The following is a 20,588-nucleotide window of genomic DNA, read 5'->3' as shown; positions in this document are numbered from 1 at the left end:
TCACACAAGAAATCCCCGAACTCTCCCGTCATTTCATCCTAATTCTCCGATTTATTCGACGGATGTAGGATGGCCATGAAGATGGTATCGACTTTAGGAGAGTGAGAAACCCTAAAGCGGCCGATTTGGACCTCTCTCTCGCAGACCAAAGGTTTGTTTATAGAAATTGAAAGGTTCTGGGTTCTGGGTTTGTCATTGGGTTTAGTGTTCTTGGTTTATCATTGGGTTCTGCACCTACATCTCTATGATTGGGGGTTACCAGGGTTGTCTCGACTTAAGATTTAGGATTTGTCCCAACTTTTATTTGGAATTGGGGGTTATCAAATGTTTCTACATTTAGTGTTTGGATTGATTTTTTTTAGATGGTTATATATTGTTTGGATTGCTATTGAATTGTGTGTTGTGAATTTCAGAATGCTGGGCAAAGCAATCAATGGCCACCTTGCTTGTGTGGGTGGATTGTTTACATTGGTAAATGCTTATTCATTTCTGCTTCTAAGAGAATGAAGAAGGCTGGATTGGTCGAAAAAAATATGGTGAGCTGGAAATATGTTTCTAGATTGCAGTACTGCCTATAGCCCAGTAGCTTCGCCGGCACATGGAAGGAAGCTCTCCACAGGGGTAAGGCAAAATTACACTTCTATTTTGGTTTTCCGATCATTATAAATATTCAATTTGTCAAGTGCTCGATCATTAGATTGTTTAAGGTATCCGGGTTTAAAAGAGATTTGAACCAATTTGGGTAAAGCTAGCTTTCCTGCCACTTAATGTGCCCTGGTTAATGTGAAACCGATATCGTGGATGGATCATAAATCCTTAACTTGCTCTTACATCCCTTGAATTTATATAGCAGATACCATACGTTCCTTGATGCTCACTTTTTGTTTGCAAAAAAGCTCATTTCTTTACTTGTTTTTCAGTGTACATTGTTCATCACGTACTATCGGCTTCTTCCATGTTGGGGTATCCAAGATCTTGTGGTATCTGACCGCCCATATATTCTGTTCAGAAACATATTTCAGTTCTATGCAAGCAGTACATGTATGTAATCTTCTGATTTATAAACTGTCTTTGGCATTGTATTTTATTATTGCTTTTTAGTTTTTCTTAATGGTTCACCTGGAATTCTTGTGTTAACCTGCATGTGTTTAGGATATTTGCAAACTCTAGTAATAACGGAAGCAGTGAGCAACCTCTTGGTATTTTACCTCATCAAATCCATGGTTCCCTAGGACACTTTTCACAGGACACTTGTGGGCCACTCCTTAGACAGTTTTGCACGATTTTCTGCAGCATTGTAAGTTTTACGTTGAATCATCTATTTATATAAAACTTATATGGGTTTATATTTAGTAATTGGTGCAAAAATGAATTCCAATTACAACCATTGCATCTGATTGAACAAAACTTCTAGTTTTCAGTACTTGTACCTGGTAGCAGTCTAGTAGGCATCTCATTCTATTTCCTTGTGTCAATAAAACTAGAGAACTACCTCTAGAATATGTTTTCTAGGTATTGAGTTAGGCGAGAATGAGAATATGATTTCTTTATGCAAGCAGCAATGCATTTTTAGGGTGTTCTTGATGGCCCCTGATAATAAACATTTTTAGCCACGACATATTTACAAGAAAACTTCATTGTCATGAAGAAAAGGAAACGCTTCTTTGTTCTTTACTGATTCTGTGAGGAGCATGTCTACTTCTCTTGTCCACATCGAAACTGAAGGTGGAAGCTCATTGTAATGGTTTTAGTTAACCCATCATTCTATTGCGTTCTATTTAATCCAGTGGAGCTGTGTATTGAAGTTGGTGTTTTATTGGAAGCTTGAGCAGTTTAGTGATTTGTTGGTGCAGGAAAATCAAGGAGACTAATTTTTGTTTTGAGCTCTCCTTTGTTTGACTAGACTGTTATATTTTAGTACTATAGTTGCACTTGTTCTTTCTATTAGCTGAATTTGGGGTTAATCGCTTGTTTGGTTTTCATTTCACAAACCCATAAGCAAGGCTATTTGAAACATTGCAGGACACTAAATCAGTAATGCTTTACAATATGTTCATATTACAGTGCAAATACACTCTTATGGTTCTTCTACATGCTCAGCAAGAACCCTCTACACTAATTTATTGCTGTTCGAACAAGCTTCTAGTGCTTACCCTCTTTTGTGCCCCTTTCAAATTTGATTTTGCTTTGGAATATTGAGACATTTGGTTTAAATTTCAGTTGGCATTCTTCTGTCATGTCTCTGACTTAATTTGTTTTTGTGTCAATGATGTAGGAGTCCATTCCTTCAACTTTCTTGGTTTGGGATATATATCCAGTGAACTGGCCCATCCGCTTTGTTTTGACTCCTGGTGTATTGAAAATATATATCGAGATACTCAGTTTTTTTTATACTAGTGAAACTTGCTTTGTTTACAATGACTGATGTGTGGCGCCAATTGAAGGTGTGGATTTTTTTTAGTTTATTTTTTATTTATTTTTCTGGTAGAGTGCTTGTTAGAGTTCCTTTTCAATATGTTTTTCTGGATGTTCAGTTTAAGACTGCATAAATCCTATTCTCTGAGATGCGTTTGATTGAATTCCTATTCTCTGTGGCAGGGTTGATGAAATAAAAATCACTAATGCTTTACAATATGCAGCTAGTATTGAGTACGTTATAAGGTGAGCATTTTAGTAGCAATGACCATGATGTCTTCTGTTAATGGTGTTTATTTGAGAGGAATCCAGTTCGTTTATGAATCAAAAGAGGTGTATGAAAGATAATCCAGTTCATATCCAGTTAATTATATTTGACAATGCTCTAGTAATTTTGAGTTTTATGTTCATTCAAATATTAATTCTTCTTTTTGTCATTGCAGGTGGAGTACCAATATTAGTCTTTGGCTGCCTTACGAATCACTTTTTCTCTCTTTACAAGTGCCAATGTGCAACTTCCTCAGCTAGTTGTGCCTCTTCTAATCTTTTTTTTTTTCTTCCAATTTCCATCAGTTAAGTTCCATATCATGGCATTGATACATAATGAGAAGATATACTCGAGTAGTTTTGCCATATGAACTGTTGCGAGTTCGCATTTGCTTGACAGAACTTGGAGGCATAAGATGTCCGTTTTGTGTGTGTCTGTGTCAAGTATACATTTAGTTATATTACATCTTACTAGATGTGGTACAAATATACTGCATCTTACTAGATGTGGTACAAATATACTGGTTCTTATTGAAATCAATTCTTTAGTTCGATCCCTACAATCAAGTTTTGTAAATTATGTTCTTTCTAAGTTCTTTAGTTGATTTGAAGAGTTTGGCAGTAGTATGATTATGAGCACTTCTGTAGCATCAATTCTTTAGTTTTGAATTTTAGTTCAAATGGGTTTCAACTTAGCATGATTTGTTTGGTTAACCACAATGCTTGAATTTTCAATATTTTCAGGGATACTGGTGGATTGCAACAAGTGACTTTCAAACTTCAGTTTGCAGAGTCCACTCTTTTTGTTGAGGTAAATTGACGTACTAGGATTAAGTGATTCCATGAGTTTGTAGTTAATTTAGATTCTTACCATGCAAGAGCTTGAAATTAAGTTTAGTTCTCTTTTTAGACTGAATTTACTCATCTAAATTTAGCCGGATCAGATCATAAGCTTCAGAAAAAGTAAGGAAAAGTAGTGTGGAAGTTTTAAGTAACTATGGTGATTGCAATTTTGCAAATTTTCAATACGTTCAATTTGTTTTGCTTTTTGTTGTTTATTTTCTGATGCCCTATAATACTGTTTTGCATTTAGTTTTGGCTTTTCAGAACAGAAACTAAATGTTCATAATGGCTTCAGTGATAATAAATGTTCTGAGAACAGAAACTAAATGTACAGGAGTGGTTTTCTTATTCTTATTATTTTTTTTTTGCTCTTTTTTTTCCCATCTATTAGGCAGTTCGTGTATTTTATAAGATTGTGATTGAAAGAGCAGGTATAGCACTGCAGCTAGCAACCTTGCTTAACTAAAGCTCTATTTAGAATTCCATATATATGTTATAATCAGGTATCTCTGTGTTCAAGTTTTTTTTGGTTTGGTTGACCTTATATGGACCTCAATGAATCCTATATCCTATATTCCTCTTAATGCAATTTCTACAAAGAAGTTGACAGTCTCCTTTTTTTCTTTTTCTTTTTGTTAGGTTTCACGAGGTGCATAAGGCTCATAGATAAATCCTGGACTTGTCATGGAAACTCTAAGAGCTCCCTGCATATATCATAAGGACAGCTTATCAAAGAAGAGAAGATGGTGATCAGTTTACCTGCTTTGACAGAAACTCAAGTGTAAGCTGTATAAGCACCTTTTCGAGATCTTTTGGATCACTACCAATATGTAATGAGGAGAGAAGGGATAAGGCAAATGAGTACCAAGTTTGATTCATGGGTCTAGCTAGTAGCTAGGAATAATGCTTTTGATTCATGTGTAGGTAGTAGCTAGGAAGGCTTTCTTGTTTAGTACATTATCTAATAACTTGAATGTTTGGAAGTTTGAAAAACTTATATGATATGGATTAGTGTGATTTTATGTGGTATTATGGAGCATTATTTATGAAAAGATATTCTAGGTATGGAATATATACATAATGAACAAACAACAGCTCAAAACAATGTTGTGAGAAACAAGCTTAGACAACAAATCTAATGTTGCTCACACAATGGTTGATAAAAAGAATTTGTTGTGTGAACTAACAATCAACAACAAAAGAAAACAAAATTCTGTTGTGTGAGATTCATAACACACAACGGAAATAAAATCATCTCTGTTGTCTGAGTAATCAACAGACAAGTGAGATAATTTCATTTCGGTTGTGTGTTACTTAGCTCAGACAACAAAGAATGAGTTATATATGTTGTCTGTTATGAATCTCAGACAACAGAGAATAAGTTACACCGGTTGTGTGTTATGAATCTCACACAACGGAGAATAAGTTACACCGGTTGTGTGTTATGAATCTCACACAACGGAGAATAAGTTATATATGTTGTGTGTTATGAATCTCAGACAACGGAGAATGAGTTATATCTGTTGTGTGTTATTAATCTCAGACAACGGTAAATTTCATTTTCTGTTGTCTGACTGTGCCGCGACATCCCCGCGCATGCCATGGCAGGCACATGCCTGCGCAGCATTCACACAACGGAAACTAGTATTCTGTTGAGCAAAGTGATATCACACAACGGTGAAATCACCGTTGTCTAATTTTTTAATCACACAACACTCACTTAGACCACGGTGAGTTTGGTCATCAGACAACAGAAATTCACCGTCGTCTGATGACCTTTTTGTAGTAGTGATTGTACTTAGCTCAATGCAGAGGACCGGACATCTCATTCGTAGTAAACTTGTTAGCTCGACACAGTTCTACGCCAACACGCCGCCATTGGATTTGCATAAAGACAATCTTTCGATACTTGAGAGGTACGATTGATATGGGCATGTTCTATTCCTACAGAGAGAAGAAATAATGGAAGTGTGGGATCGGACTCCAGAAGGCAAAATGCCACCTTCCGTGCTCCTCCTCCCTTCCATCAAAATGACAACGATGTCTTGATGGGTTTTGCTGATGCAGGGTATCTCTCTGACCCTCACAAAGGTCGCTCCCAAACGGATTATGTTTTTACCATGGGAAGCACTGCGATATCTTGGAGGTCTACAAATCAGACCCTTGTTGCTACTTCCTCAAATCATGCAGAGATTATCGCTCTACATGAAGCCGTGCGAGAATGTATACGGCTAAGGTATGTAGTTAGACACATTCGAGAAACTTGTGGTTTGAAGTCTACCACAGATGAACCTACATGCATTTCTAAAGATAATGCAGCGTGTATTGAGCAAATAAAGTTAGGTTTTATCAAGGGCGACAATACCAAACATATATTTCCTAAGTTCTTTTACAATCAGCAACAACAAACACTTTTAAATATTGAAGTGAATCAAATCCATTAGAGGATAATGTAGCGGACTTGTTTACCAAGTCGTTACCGAAATCCACCTTCGAGAAACATGTGAAGAGCATCGGATTAAGAAATTTATCTGAACTCCCATAATTGTAGAAATCAGGGGGAGACCTTCACATCAGGGGAAGGTACGATGTCTACATGTTCGATCTCGAAGAGTGAAGGACGTGTTGTGCTCTTTTTTCCCTCCGACCAGAATTATTTTTGTCCCACAGGGTTTTTGTTACCTGGCAAGGTTTTTAGTGAGGTAACGATCAAAACGTCATCACCAAGTTTGAGCAGCACAAGGGGGAGTGTGGAAGGATGTCGACTACTTCACATTCACGGGCGTTGTTCTCTTTTTCTCCTTCGACCAAGGTTGTTTTTTCCCACAGGGTTTTTATTACTTGGCAAGGTTTTTGATGAGGCAACTTAGAAGCGCATAGCAGAGGCAACACTATTGACATGGAATATCCAAGGGGGAGTCTTGTAAATGATAATGACTATTCATGCAATAGGTATTGCTTAATATATGCGATTGACAGACTCGTAATGTATGCGATTGACATACTTGTAATGTGCGATTGATTAGTATAGCTATTATGTATTGCCTTTTGTATACATGATGTAACCCTATATAAACCTCATGGTGAGATGAATACAATACAATTATCCAATTCTCTACAACACGTTTTAGAATTTATTTATTTATTTTGTAAGTGTCCATAATTAACTATTGACCGTCTTAATCATGGCCTAAACAACGTTTTAAGTATTCATCTAGGTCTCAATTTACATGGTCAACTATACATCTATCAAACTAAAACGCCTTTAACCACTCTCTCACAACTTATTTTGGCGAGCGGTAATATAAATTTAAAAAAAAAAAAAACCCCCAAAAAATAAGGAGTTCGAGCTTTTTTTAAGGAATGCATAATTCATTTTGTTAATTTTGTTTTAGTAATGTAACACTTTATATATTCAACTTTGGCTAAGTAATGTTAGTCAAATAGCCACCCTTAAGTATAAAGTTTAAGTTATAGTGTAGGGATTATGAGTAGTGGATATCGTACTCAAGTGATTGGAAAACCCACTATGGCTAAGGAAAACCGAAAGGGTGCTGGATGAATATGCAAATGTATAAATCACAAACAAGGGATCACAAGTGAACAAAAATTCATGGTGAATATATGCAAGATGGTGTAGTGGTTTGATTTTGGTTTTGGAGATGGTTTAAACTCAAATTAACACACAATAAAAAATTGAAATGTAAATTAGGCTATGCTAAACTAGATGTGATAGAATGAATGGAAGTTAGAGCTTTAAGTTGTTCACCATAGCCTCCCTTGCATGCATTGATGTTCAAACTATAAGTAATGTAATCTCAAGTATCCAATTACTCTCTTAGCATCTGGATAAGACTACTAAGGCCTAAATTTCTTTGATTTTATCAATTTCCACCGGATAAGTGCAAAACTAACTACCCAAGAACAAATTATATTACCGGATAAGTATCAATTCCTTGCTTCTAGATGCATAAATGTTTGAGTTTAGATAATCAAGCAAGCAAACCAATCCTAGGTCTAGGTGATTTTAACTCATTACCCTCACATACACACCTAGTGTGCTATCATGCTATTAATGTTCAAAGCTAGCTACTCTCTAAATATTGTTCGTGTAATGACAAATGCAAAGTATTCAGATTAGCTAGATTCAAGTACAAGCAATCACTTCTTGAATTAGCATGTGCAGATGATCATGGAAATTGCATCAAATATGATTTAAACATCAATTCATTATAAGTTTGGCTAGGGCTGAACAATAGACTACTCACACATATCTACATAAACTAGCATCAACATAATGGAAAACAATTTGGACCTTTCATAAAAAAATTTGAGAGAATTTTTTTATTTTGGTACCAACATCCATGTCATACAAAGGGTTATGACAGAGAGATGGATTAGTAATACCATTTTGGGTCTTGCAATAATCTTAGCTGAATTTTATAGGGAGCAAATGAAATAGAATATAGAATACAAATCCGTAAATTAGTTAGTAAATTTTGCAATAATACCTTTCTTATTTGTCAACGCATAGAGGTGGCAAACGGATTGGTCCAGCCCACTTAATCGGGATTCGGGCTGTGTTCAAGCCCGCCCGAGTCTGCCCATATACTTAAACATTAGGCCCAACCTCACCCACGGCTCAAATCCACAACGTGTCGGGCCCAGAAAGGTGTCGTGCATGCTCGTTTTATGCCGAAAATTAAAATTAGTCGAAGTCAATATTATAAATATAAGTTGTGACTCATATACCACCGGTTCCATTCTCAAAGTCTCAAGTCTCAACTATACACAATCCAATCACAAACCAAAACTAATTCCTACACTCTATTGATCTTTTTATTTTTTTTTGTAAACAAAATAGATAAATAAGTGACAAATGCTCATTGTTTACAAACTAGTCAACTTTGTCATTGTTTGCAAAGTAATAAACTTTCAGCAAAAATGTTTGAAGGGGAATCCAAATTCATACTCAAATATATATTATCTTTATATGTAAGTTTATTGTTTGCACTAAAATATAATATATTTTTTTATATAAATATATATTATCTCTATATTACAAAAGAAAAAAATTATATTATAGAAAGAATCGCAGGTAGCTACATGTCGTGCTTGGGCCAGGCCATTAGGCTCATATTCCTTAGCCCAACTCGACCCGTTTGAATAATGTGCTTGGGTTGGGTCGGGCTGGACTGGTGTGTTATTCTTTCTCTCTTTTTTTTTTTTTTTTTAAGAGAGAACAACACCTTCTTCTTTTTTCATTTACTCTTTTTTAAAGAGGATCAAAGGATTTCACTCTTACCCCCATGGTGACTCGAACCCATGACCTCGATCTTAGGTAGTGAGTGTTCTAATCACTGAGCTAACACCACTTCGTCAGAGAGAACAACAACTTAAATTAAAGAAGAAATATTAAAAGAATTAAGTCTCAAACGGGTCTTCCAAAAAAAAACATGAGACAAAAGAGGATAACAAGGCCCAAAATAAAGCGAAGGAAAGAAAACTCAACATGCCCAATCCAGGCAGCCCACACATATCACCACCAAACTAACAAAGAGGAAGAAACAGCAGCTTTGGCCTTGTTGCTGAGAAGAAAAGAGTGTCCAACATCGTAATTTGACGAGACCGAGAAAATAAAGGAGACACCAATGGCGGATTCAATCAATATGCAGCCAAATCCGATCTAGAATCAAAGAGTAGAAGCACATAACTCAAACCAACTCCATAAAGTAGATCATCCTCTGCTAAAATAAGAACCAGAAAAGGAGAGAGACAAATGAGATCCATAGAGGGATCAAAAGGTTAAGGCACATACACCCAAAGAGTGTTCAATACTTCAAAGCCTTATGGCACTACCGTAAACGGAATTATGTGCAATAGCGGGCAAACCCCGTTTAGAACAGAGCTCTAGGGAGCATATTTACAAACCAAGGTAGAGGAAAAAGCATATAGGTTGCCATAGGTAGCAACAGACAAGGATTGCAAATGGTTTGAGAGGAAAAAGAAGTATAAATCTAGACAACAAGCAACTGGGTGAAGACGAAGGATAAAAGCAAACCCAAAAGGAAGACATAAAACAGAAAGAGAAACAATTCTTTCTAAAATGGAGGCACGTACGGAGCCTCAGATCAGAGACAAACTTCTGGCAGAGGCTCCCATAGTTGGTGAGAATCAACGCCACCTACTCTCAACTTGGTGGAGAGAAAATCAAGGGCAGGTGCGTATTTTGGGTTTGAGATTTTCCGCATACTTATATATGCATATTTGAGACATTCATTGTCAATTTTATTGAAGTGACATCTCTCATTGTTTTGATCATTCATTGTCAATTTTATTTAGTTTTGATTTTATGTATCAAGTTTAGGTGTAGTTTATCTACAATAAATCCTTGCCAACTCTTGGCAACGTCATGTGGGCAATGTCCAGGTTTGCATACTCAGTATACCTTGTCTGCCCTAGCGAGGTGGCGGATCATGCATTGGTTGCAATCTCCTGGTGGTGGGATGAAACGACATGTCGGTTTTATTTCCGATTGGCAGCATATTGGGAAAGCTCCTAAATTATTGGTACTATGGCACTGCTTTAACTTTCCGATATGCCACCGTTATTGTAAAGCAAATAGAGTAGTTGGTATCACAATCTTTGCTATTAGGTGCATGTTTGAATACGTTGTTATTGTAGAGACTTCTGTTATTATTCGAGAAGTTCTCTTTGGGTATATTGTAATCAGGGTTTTCGGCTTTATGTCCCCCACCCTATGTATTCATCCGTTTCATTAGTAAAGGCTTGAGTGCAGCAACATAGCCCTTTTTTCAAAAAAAAAAATAACAAATAACAAAACAACATACATTCTCAAACACATGCACACCAAAAAAGGAAAATAACTATTATTGTGTTTGCCAATTTAACTATATATTGACATTTTAATTTTGATAACTACACCTAATGTTTGTTTTTCTTTTCCACTTGTTTATCCCTCGCCAACATATTTTTACTAAAACATCAAAAAATTTCAGTTAAGTTAACTTAATGTGCTTAGCACGTGAGGTTATATTCATTATTTCCATCTAACACAATTTCTTTTTCTTATAATAAAATATGGGTGGTGCTATTCACACACCATTTTTCTCTATTCACACACCCCCTCTATTTTTCTTTTACTTTAATTCAATTTTAAAAAAAAATTACCCTAACTACCCTTCCTTATAATAAGGGATTTTTTTTTTCCTATTTGGCAAGTCAATCATCCTCAAATCCTAAACCCTTATTTTCCCGCAGACACAGAGGACTTCAAAACTCTTTTTGATTTCCTATTTTCTTTTTCATCAAAAACTTCTCTAGCATAGTCATTCTATCTCTCTAATATGATGTTTTGAAGTTTAATCATGGTAGAACAAGAAACTTCAGACCCATCTTTTGAGAAAATTTTACATTTGATTTGCAATGGAAGACATGGATGATGTCGCTTTAAGCAAGCGCATAATTTAACCCTAAAATATCATTAGTAGCATAAGCAAGTAGGGATCGATCTAATCCGGGGATTGAGGGTACACCTGTCAATGTAGGACAATTAAACAATTAATAAAAACACAAAGTATATTATTTACAAAAATAAAACAAAGTATATACATATTCACGAAAAAAGGGGGATTTTTGATTTTGGTTTCGAAAATAAACTAAGTAAAGAAAACTAAGAAAACTAAAAACACAACTATACGAATGGAATGAGGGAACAAAGATCAAAACCGAAAACCATGATTAAAATCGATTCAAACCCTAGTATTGTTCATCTAAGTCATGAGAGAGGAGTTGATCATGTGAAACGTTAGGAAGCAAACAATTTCCCATTTTTACTTTTCAATGCTAATTAATCTAAGTGAAAGCACAAAGACTAATCCTATCAAACATGCATTCAAGCCCTAGAAAGCTAGTCCATCATACACATTCAACGCATTAAACACCTAGAAAGGCTATCAACTCAAGTGTGCAACTTAGTATGAAAAAGTCCACCTAATTGCAATCCTTTTTAATTAAATTCGGTTTTTGCACAAAACCTTTACTACTTTTCGATTCAAGAACACAAAACCAAAAAGTTGATTCATGTTCTTAAATTGTAGCACCAATCATACAAAAACCCTAAGTGTTTCGAACCACATAAGATTAAAATACGAAAGATTTCTATAAAGCAAATTTAATTAAACAAACTCACATAAGCAACCTTCGAATTACAATCATAGAATCTGAAAATTTCATTCAATCATAGAAAAATTCCAGAAATAATACTTTGTTCAAACACATAAGTCAACTAGTTCATAACCAACGAAATTCAAAGCAAAGGTTACAAAGGAGAATCGGATTACACCGTGGATGAAGATGAGATGAACGAATTGATGTTGTGGTCTCTTGAATCTCGAAAGCAAGCTTCAAGGTTGGTGGTGGACGATGATGCTCACGGCTTCTCTTCTTCTTCTTTGGCCTTGCTTGAACTCGTGGAGATGACTAGAGGATGGAGAAAGGAGAGAACAAACTCACGGAAACTCTAGGTATTTTCTGATTTTTTTCTCAAGTGTAAAACGTAAAGGAGAGGAACCCCAATGTCTTGGTTAAGGGAGTATATATAGGAGCTCGGCCTCCTTGCTCTCCAAGCCGTGTGAATCTTCTTTAATTCCCACGGAATTAACATGATAATTCCACATATTTTCCTCCAATGCAAGCTTGCCACATAAGCCCTATGAAGTGGCTCAACCAATCACATAATTCTCTAGAATATCTCCCTATTATTTAGTTGCCGAAATACCTTGATAATATTCTGATTTTCTACTTCAATTTCGGCCAAACTTCCTTTTGAACTTCTAGGAATGAACCTAGACGTCTTTTGAGAGCTTTTTGTGTTCAACACATATTTTCTTTCCTTTTATTTCTCCCTTGAATCTCTCCTTGCGTTATCTTTGCTTGGTTGGCACGTTGCTTCCTCTTTTCTCTCTTAATTTCTCACGGCATAGTCACCAATCAACTCTCCAAGAATATTATCCTTCCATAAAAATCTCCCAAGAAAATCTCCACCAAAATCCTCTTTTATATTTCTGATTTATCACGCCATTTTCCTTATTTCTCTCTCCTTTTACACGGCAATTTCTCAATTAAATCCTCCAAGAGTATCTCCAAGACTTATCCTTCCTTGTATGGCGCCAATCACCTTTATCTTGATTGATTTTGACGCCAACTTTCTCTCTTCCTCTTAGGTTTTCACGGCAACATAGCTTAGGTCTCCAAAAATATCTCACATGCATCACAGAACCCTAATTCCTTGGGCTTTTATCCATTTGCCGAAAATCCAAGTCATTCTTGAGAGTTCTTGGGCCTCCATGCGCCACCTTTATGCCATGTCATCATCTAGAGTCTTCAAGAAGCTTCTCTCATGCCATGTCACTTCATTAATTCGAGCTCCACTCTTGGTTGGCTCAAGAGTCTTGTTTTGGCAAGCTTTCCTTTCTGGACAGGGTTTCCTGGTTGGACCAGGAAAGCTTCATTTCTTCATTTCTGCTCATTTGTGCTTCCCTTTGTACTTCATCTTGTCTCCCTCCAACGTTGGCTAGCTTCTCTCTCCATTTGTGAGCTCATTTCAGCTCATTTATGACAAGGACCTGAAAATAGAAACTGTTAGTGAAAAAATAGAAACTTTCCTAAAATGAAAAATGGCAACTTTCCTAAACTGAAAATGGGAAACTTTCTAAAAATGAAAAATAGAAACTACAAAAATAGAAACTTTCTACAATTAGGAACTTTCCCAATCAAAGAGTGGAAACTTTCCTAAACAAGGTTTTAATAAGGAAATAACGCAAGAAATGTAAGGAAAAGCAAGTAAAACGTCGCATAAAAATGCTCCTATCAATGGAAAAAAAAATGAGTTCAGTGATCATTCGAGCCACTTTGAATCCATTATTCCTGGTAAGATTCTAACTGAAATTATTTAGTGTATTTGAATCCATTAAGCAACTATATAACTTTACAACAGCCTAATACTGATGGCATTATGTTTATAAACATGATTTGTTCTATTATATTATGCTAGTAGAGTATAATTTTTCCCCCACATGAAGATTGCATGTCATTGCATTCAATATTATGGAGAGCATCTCCAAATTTTGTGTACATCTTCAGCTGCAGTGTGGAAGCTTGTGGCTGAAGTGGATAAACCGCTGATTTCATATATATATATATATAGTTTTTTTTGTTTTTTTTTATTTGAGGTTGATGCACCATGGATTAAGAGTCATAAACAAACAAGCATTGAGTTTGGTACTTTACAAAGTTTGAGGACAAACTTTACAATTTGGATTCAGGTGGCTGAAGGTGATTATCTGGGAAGCATATTCTTTGTCTAATAATACAGGTCATTTCACTTAATAAATTGTTAAAGGAAAAGCACATTATGTGCCTTCGTCAAAGAAACAGACGAAGAGGGAATCAAGCAATTACAAATCTCAGCTCAATCAGCGTTTAGTATCATCAATGTAATTGATATTTCCGTTGTAATCTTGTCCTTATATAAAGGGGTTATGAATGAAATGAGTAGACCAATTCCAATCCATTTTTAGTTTTACACGTTATCAGCATGCTTAGAGCAAATAGCCAAGAAAAACCCTAGAATTTTTTTTTCTTTTTTCTGCCGCCACCAATAAATAAATAAAAATATATATTCCGTGCAGACCGAGCTCGAGCCCTGAGCCCTGCCACCAGCCCACACGGGCCTCACTTTCATGAGCCTCACCTTCAGCGGCCAGACAGCAACACCCATCTAGGGTCTCTCCACCGTCGCAGCACCGGCCTCCACCTCGCTGTTGCACCGGCCTCCCCCTAGCTGCTGCACCTCGCTGCCCAGCCCGCGGTGCCCTGATCCAGAACCTGGCGCTCCTGCGCAGCATCGATCTGCACCTGACAGAACTCCAACATCGATTTGTAGCTGTTCTTCTTCATCCTTGTCCAGACCGGCCTCCAGCCAGCCTTCACCGCCTGATAGCAGCCTCCACCCAGCCTTCACCGTCTGCACAGGTCGAGCAGATCCCCGTGCCTCTTCGCACACTACCCAGCCCGCCTAACAAGCTGCCAGCCTCCCCGCGGCTCCTAGCATCCTCGCAGCCTCAGTCTTGCGCGCGGCCTACCACCTGCGGCGTCCTGCTCCGGCCTTGAAGAGGGACAAAAACCCAGAAGGAAGAAGACGCAAAAGAAAAAAAAAAAGGAGAAAAAAAAGTGAGCCGGCCCAAAGAAAACGTCTGGCCCAGAGAAAAAACAATTTCTCAATTGTCGAAAAAAGAAAAAAGAAAAAAAAGAAACAGGCCTTTCGGCCCAGAGAAAAAAAGAGGAGGCCCCCCCGGCCCAGAAAAAAAAAACAGAAATAAAAGAGAGAGAAAAAAAAAAGAGGTTATCCGGCCCAAAGTAATAGTCGCTCCAAAGAAAAAAAAAAATAGAGGCCCGTGGCCTACTGCTGAAAAGAAGAGGAAGCGGCCCAGTTTTCTCAAACTCAAAAACATCGCTACGCACGCCTGCATCAACACGCGCGTGCGCTAGGATTGTTTTATTTTCTCGCAACTAAATGGCTGATCCAACTCGACCAAAGTTTGACATTTTGGACTCAAAATGACTTGAGTACCATCGTTGGGTTTCCGCTGTGGAAACTGCCGTTTTGGCAAAAGACTACACTGCCACCATTACTGACCCCAAAGATGATGAACTATCTAATAAGGTGAAAGTAGATGCCTTAATGTTTCTGAGGCGACATATTGATCCTAGCCTACGCTAGGAGTACCTTCAGTTGAAGACACCCAAAGAATTGTGGGATGCCCTTAAAGGACGTTTTGGGAATATTCATGACACTTTACTCCCAGAACTAGCTATTCAGTGGAATGGAATCCGCTTGCTTGACTATAACAAGGTCAGTGACTTCAACAAAGACATGTTACGCTTAAAAGCACGTCTCAATTTTTTTGGAAGGGAAATCACAGAAGATGATATGATCTACAAGACTCTTACTACCTTTCCTAATTCAGCTTTTATACTAGTGAACTAGTATCAGTTGGATTATGACAACAAAAGAATCACAACCTTCAATAAGTTGATAAGCCTACTGCAAGTGGCTGAGAAACAAAATAAGATTCTCTTGAATAACAATGCCAGGCCCACTGGGACAAAGAAAATTCCCGAGGCTAATTATGGAAAAATGAAAGGTGGAAATAAGTCCAATGCAAGGGGGTTTAGACGAGCTGATCCCTACCTACGTGGCAATCATGCACCACGTGGAAAGGGACATGGGGATCATGGAAACAATGTGCAAAAGGAAAGAGTTGACAATGAACCATGCTATAGGTGTGGATTCATTGGGCATTGGTACAAGAACTGCCAAGCTAACAACAGAGTAGTAGCCAATTACAAGAGGTATAGAGAGTCTAAAGAACAAGAGGCTCACTATATGGAAGAATGAGGTCATGACCTAGACGTCAACCTTACAATTGCAGACTTCAATGGCAAAGAGGAACTTGCTAAGTCAATGGATGCTCTCAATTTTGACTGATCTGCTTTATTCATTTTATTTTCCAAAGATAGTTGTGGAGGCATAATGCCTCATTTTTAATTAGAATATTATTTGGTCTTAAAGAATGGTTTGATGAATTAGATTTCTGAACAAAGACCTTGATTTGCTTATCGTTGGCTTATTAATAAATTTCAAATTTTATTCTGAAGCACTGAATTTATTCAAATTTATTTTCTATACACATATTTACATGGTTCGAAATTGCAATATAAAGATGTAAAGCAATACATCTAGAGAAAAAAAAATTATTATTAGAATGAAAAAATTATCATTCTACTAAAATAGCATTACTCTAAAGAATCTGAGATATATATTTAAAGTCAAAAACTGCTCTGTATGCACCAAGAGCTAATCGAACCTTATTAATGTTTCAAAGCAATTTGTGCCAACGGTTATCATGTAAAAACACACCATGGGAATGGAACTGAATACCTTGATATTACATCTAATGACTGTGGAAGGAAACACATCTTAGAGAAACTTATGAGTCAATTTAGTGGATTGTACCTCACTACGATTCGGATCATTGAATCCTATACTATCACCAAAAACAAAATGTGGGACACTGACTCATACAGGCTTTTGCATGACCGCCTATGGCACCGAGGTCGTGACATGATGATCCGTATTTTTCAAGAACTCACACGGACATCCCTTCTTTCGAGTGAAAATTGGGAGAAAAATCCGCCACACTGTAAGGTGTCGGTTCTAGTATTGCTCAAGTGCAGTCATTGCTTTCTGAAGTACCAGAAACACTACCTCCATCCCTTTATGTCTCATTGACTATTTCAAAGGCACATCACTCGTTTTGCAAAGCCTGCTCTTTAGCAAAAACAGGATCGAGACCTTCCTATGCTAAAGATACAAAACAAAACATTCCATTCTTACAAAGGATACAAGGAGATATATGTGGACCTATCCATCTAGAATGCGGACCATTTAAGTACTTTATGGTTCTGGTGGATGCTTCGACACACTGATCACATGTCGTTTTATTGTCCACAAGAAATGCTGCAATACTCCTAGCACAGATTATACGTTTAAGGGCTCACAACCCTGATCACCCTATCAAGTCTATAAGGCTTGATAATGCTGGAGAATTTACATCAAAAGCATTTGATGATTATTGCATATCTATTTGGATCGATGTAGAGCATCCTGTATCCCATATGCATACACAAAATGGTCTCGCAGAAGCCACCATCAAAAGGCTACAGATGGTGGCTAGGGCATTGGTTATGCGCACCAACCTGCCTATATCTGCATGGGGTTATGCAATATTGCACGCAGCTTTACTTATTCGTTTCAGATCCACTGCTAGCCAACCATTTTCTGCGTACCAGTTGGTAACTGGATATGAGCCTAACATTTCACACTTACGCATATCTGGTTGCGCAGTAATGTGCCTATTGCGCCCCCACAGCGCACTACACTGGGTCCTCAGAGACGATTAAGTATTTATGTTGGATACAAATCCCCAACAATTATCCCCTATTTGGAACCCTTGACAGGCAATCTCTCTGCCGCTAGATTTGCAGATTGTCACTTTGATGAGACAGTCTTCCCGTCGTTAGGGGGAGATAGGAAAAAGGATTTTCCAAGGGAACGACAGGAATTGTCGTGGTTTGTCCCCACTCTGTCTCATTTTGATCCCCGCACTTCATAAAGTGAAAGTGAAGTGAAAAGAATAATCGATCTTCAGAACGTAGCAGATTCGATGCCTGATGCATTTACTGATATTGTAAAAGTGACGAGATCACATATACCAGCTGCAAATGTGCCTGCAAGGTTAGAAGTCCCCAACAAGGGGCACGGTGCCGCAGATAGAGGCACTGCAACCACACTTAGTGGAGATGTGGTTGAGGCCGTGGCTCCCCAAGGAAGATGGGGAGGTCACTTGGTTCGATTGTCACTCACCCAAGGAAGAAGAGGACGAGTAAGGCACAAACCAATCATCAATGTATAGAATCCCTCTCATGAGATTGTCTCTAATTATAGTTATGTCCATGAATCAATACTGGAGGACGCTCCGATGTTTGAAATGATTCCAGAGAACAAAGAAATCTCAAAGGATTACGAGAGTGCGTATGAGTTAATAGAAAGATCTTCCATACACATTGATGATATATACTGTTGCTCAAGGAATCATAGAGCACGATGATATCGAACCACGCTCTGTTGGAAAATGTCAACAAAGAGCAGATTGGCCTAAATGGAATGAATCAATCTAGGTAGAATTAGATTCTCTGACAAAGAGACAGGTATTTGGTCCGGTAGTGCTAACCCCACCAAGTGTAAAGCCTGTAGGACATAAATGGACCTTTGTCAGAAAGCGTAATGAGAATAATGAAGTCCTAAGGTACAAGGCTCGCCTTGTGGCTCAAGGTTTCTCACAACGCCCTGGAATTGACTACGAGGAGACATTCTCTCCCAAAAATGGACGTTATAACGTTCCACTACTTAGTTAGCTTAGTAGTTTCCAAAGGACTGGAAATGCAGCTCATAGACATGGTTACTGCATATCGCCATGGAGATCTAGATTCAGAGATATATAAGAAAGTGCCTGATGGCCTTACATTACCCAAGCCAAGTGACTCTAAACCATGGAGTGCGTTTGCAACTAGGTTGAAACACTCACTTTACGGATTAAAACAATCCAGGCGGATGTGGTATACCCGTCTAAGTGACTACTTGATTGGGAAGGGATATAAGAACGATGAATTATGCCCCTGCGTATTCATAAAGAAAACAAGTTCCGGATTTGCAATTGTAGCAGTATATGTCGATGATATGAACATAATAGGTACTATTGATGAAATAAGAGAAACCGCGAGCTACTTGAAATCCGAATTTGAGATGAAAGGTCTTGGGAAAACTCGATTCTATCTAGGCCTTGAACTAGAACACCGAGTTTGTGGAATACTAATCCACCAGTCTACATATGTCCAAAAGTCAGGTGATATAACATGGACAAAGCACATGCTGCTAGCACTCCCATGATCGGTCGAAGTTTGGATGCAAGGAAATATCCATTTCGTCCAAAGGAAGATGACGAAAAGGTATTGGGAGCTGAAATTCCCTATCTAAGTGCAATAGGCGCATTATTGTACTTAGCCCAATTTACTCGACTAGACATTGCATTCTCAGTGAACTTGTTAGCTAGATTTAGCTCAGCGCCAACGCAGCGTCATTGGAATGGTATCAAGAACATTTTCGATACCTAAAAGGAACCATTGACTTGGGACTGTTCTTTCCCTACAGAGAGACAAGAGGGACCACAGATGGAACTGCAATCCCTAAAGAAAATGTTGATGCCGAAAGCGCCACTCCCTACACCGAAACGCCAAATGATGTTTTGGTTGGTTTTGCTGATACTGGGTATCTCTCTGACCCACATAAAGGTCGTTCCCAACCTGGTTATATATTTACCAGTGGGAACATGACGATATCTTGGAGATCAACCAAGCAAACCCTTGTGGCTACCTCCTCGAACCACTCAGAGATCATTACTCTACATGAGGCGGTTTGTGAGTGTGTATGGTTAAGAGCTATCATCACACATACTCTAGGGACTAGTGGTTTAAGTTCTACCACTGAAGAGGCTACTTGCATTAATAAAGATAATGCAGCTTGCATCGAACAGATGAAGCTAGGGCATATCAAGGATGATAATACAAAACACATATCGCCAAAGTTTTTCTACAACCAGCAACAACAGTCCCTCCTCAAGATTCAAGTGAATCAAGTAAGGTCTAAGGAGAATGTGGCAGATTTGTTCACCAAATCATTGCCTAAGGCCATATTTGAGAAACATGTGAAAAGCATAGGAATGCGAAGACTTTCCAAGCTCACTTGATTAATGTAATAATCAGGGGGAGGTGTAGACGTCAGGGGGAGTCTAACACACACATGTCATTCTCAAATGTAGAAGGTGCGTTGTGCTCTTTTCCTTCGACCAAGTTTTATTTTTGTCCCACATGGTTTTTATTGTTACTTGGCAAGGTTTTTAGTGAGGCAACAACTCATGCACCATTTCGTCTTTGACTTGTCACAAGGGGGAGTGTTAAAGGAAAAGCACATTATGTGCCTTTGTCAAAGAAACAGACGAAGAGGGAATCAAGCAATTACAAATCCCAGCTCAATCAGCATTTAGTATCATCAATGTAATTGATATTTCTGTTGTAATCCTGTCCCTATATAAAGGGGTTATGAATGAAATGAGTAGACCAATTCCAATCCATTTTTACTTTTACATAAATGTATTATTTCTCCTTCATTTATAAGTAAAAAAAATTTGATTTATTATATAATGATGTTTGATTCATGATTGAATTGCCAAATAGAAAAAAGAAGAAAGAAAAAGAAATTGATTTACAAATGATGATAGTTAGGGTAATTTATAAAGAAGATAGAATTAAAGTAATAGAAAATTAGAAGGAGTGTGTGAATAGAGAAAAAAAGTGTGTGAATA

At 37.6% G+C, this 20,588-nt stretch overlaps 2 long non-coding RNA genes across 5 annotated transcripts; both read left to right on the top strand.

Moving 5' to 3' along the window:
- Positions 1-918: 918 nt before the first annotated feature.
- On the top strand, positions 919-1,297 carry LOC121051433. The gene is made up of 2 exons (XR_005805698.1): positions 919-1,041; positions 1,153-1,297. It is a non-coding gene; the product is annotated as an uncharacterized LOC121051433 (long non-coding RNA).
- Positions 1,298-2,649: 1,352 nt separating this feature from the next.
- LOC112186169 lies at positions 2,650-4,518 on the top strand. Of its 4 annotated transcripts, XR_005805547.1 has the most exons (4): positions 2,650-2,661; positions 3,427-3,493; positions 3,917-3,956; positions 4,165-4,518. It is a non-coding gene; the product is annotated as an uncharacterized LOC112186169 (long non-coding RNA). The 4 variants fall into 4 exon arrangements; XR_005805546.1 differs by lacking the exons at positions 2,650-2,661; positions 3,917-3,956 and adding an exon at positions 2,920-2,987; XR_002930663.2 differs by lacking the exon at positions 2,650-2,661 and having other exon boundaries at positions 3,289-3,493.
- The last annotated feature ends 16,070 nt before the right edge of the window (positions 4,519-20,588 follow it).

The sequence above is a fragment of the Rosa chinensis genome, chromosome 2, assembly GCF_002994745.2.
Source record: "Rosa chinensis cultivar Old Blush chromosome 2, RchiOBHm-V2, whole genome shotgun sequence".
Lineage (NCBI taxonomy): Eukaryota > Viridiplantae > Streptophyta > Magnoliopsida > Rosales > Rosaceae > Rosa > Rosa chinensis.
This window is presented reverse-complemented; position numbering and strand designations above follow the sequence as displayed.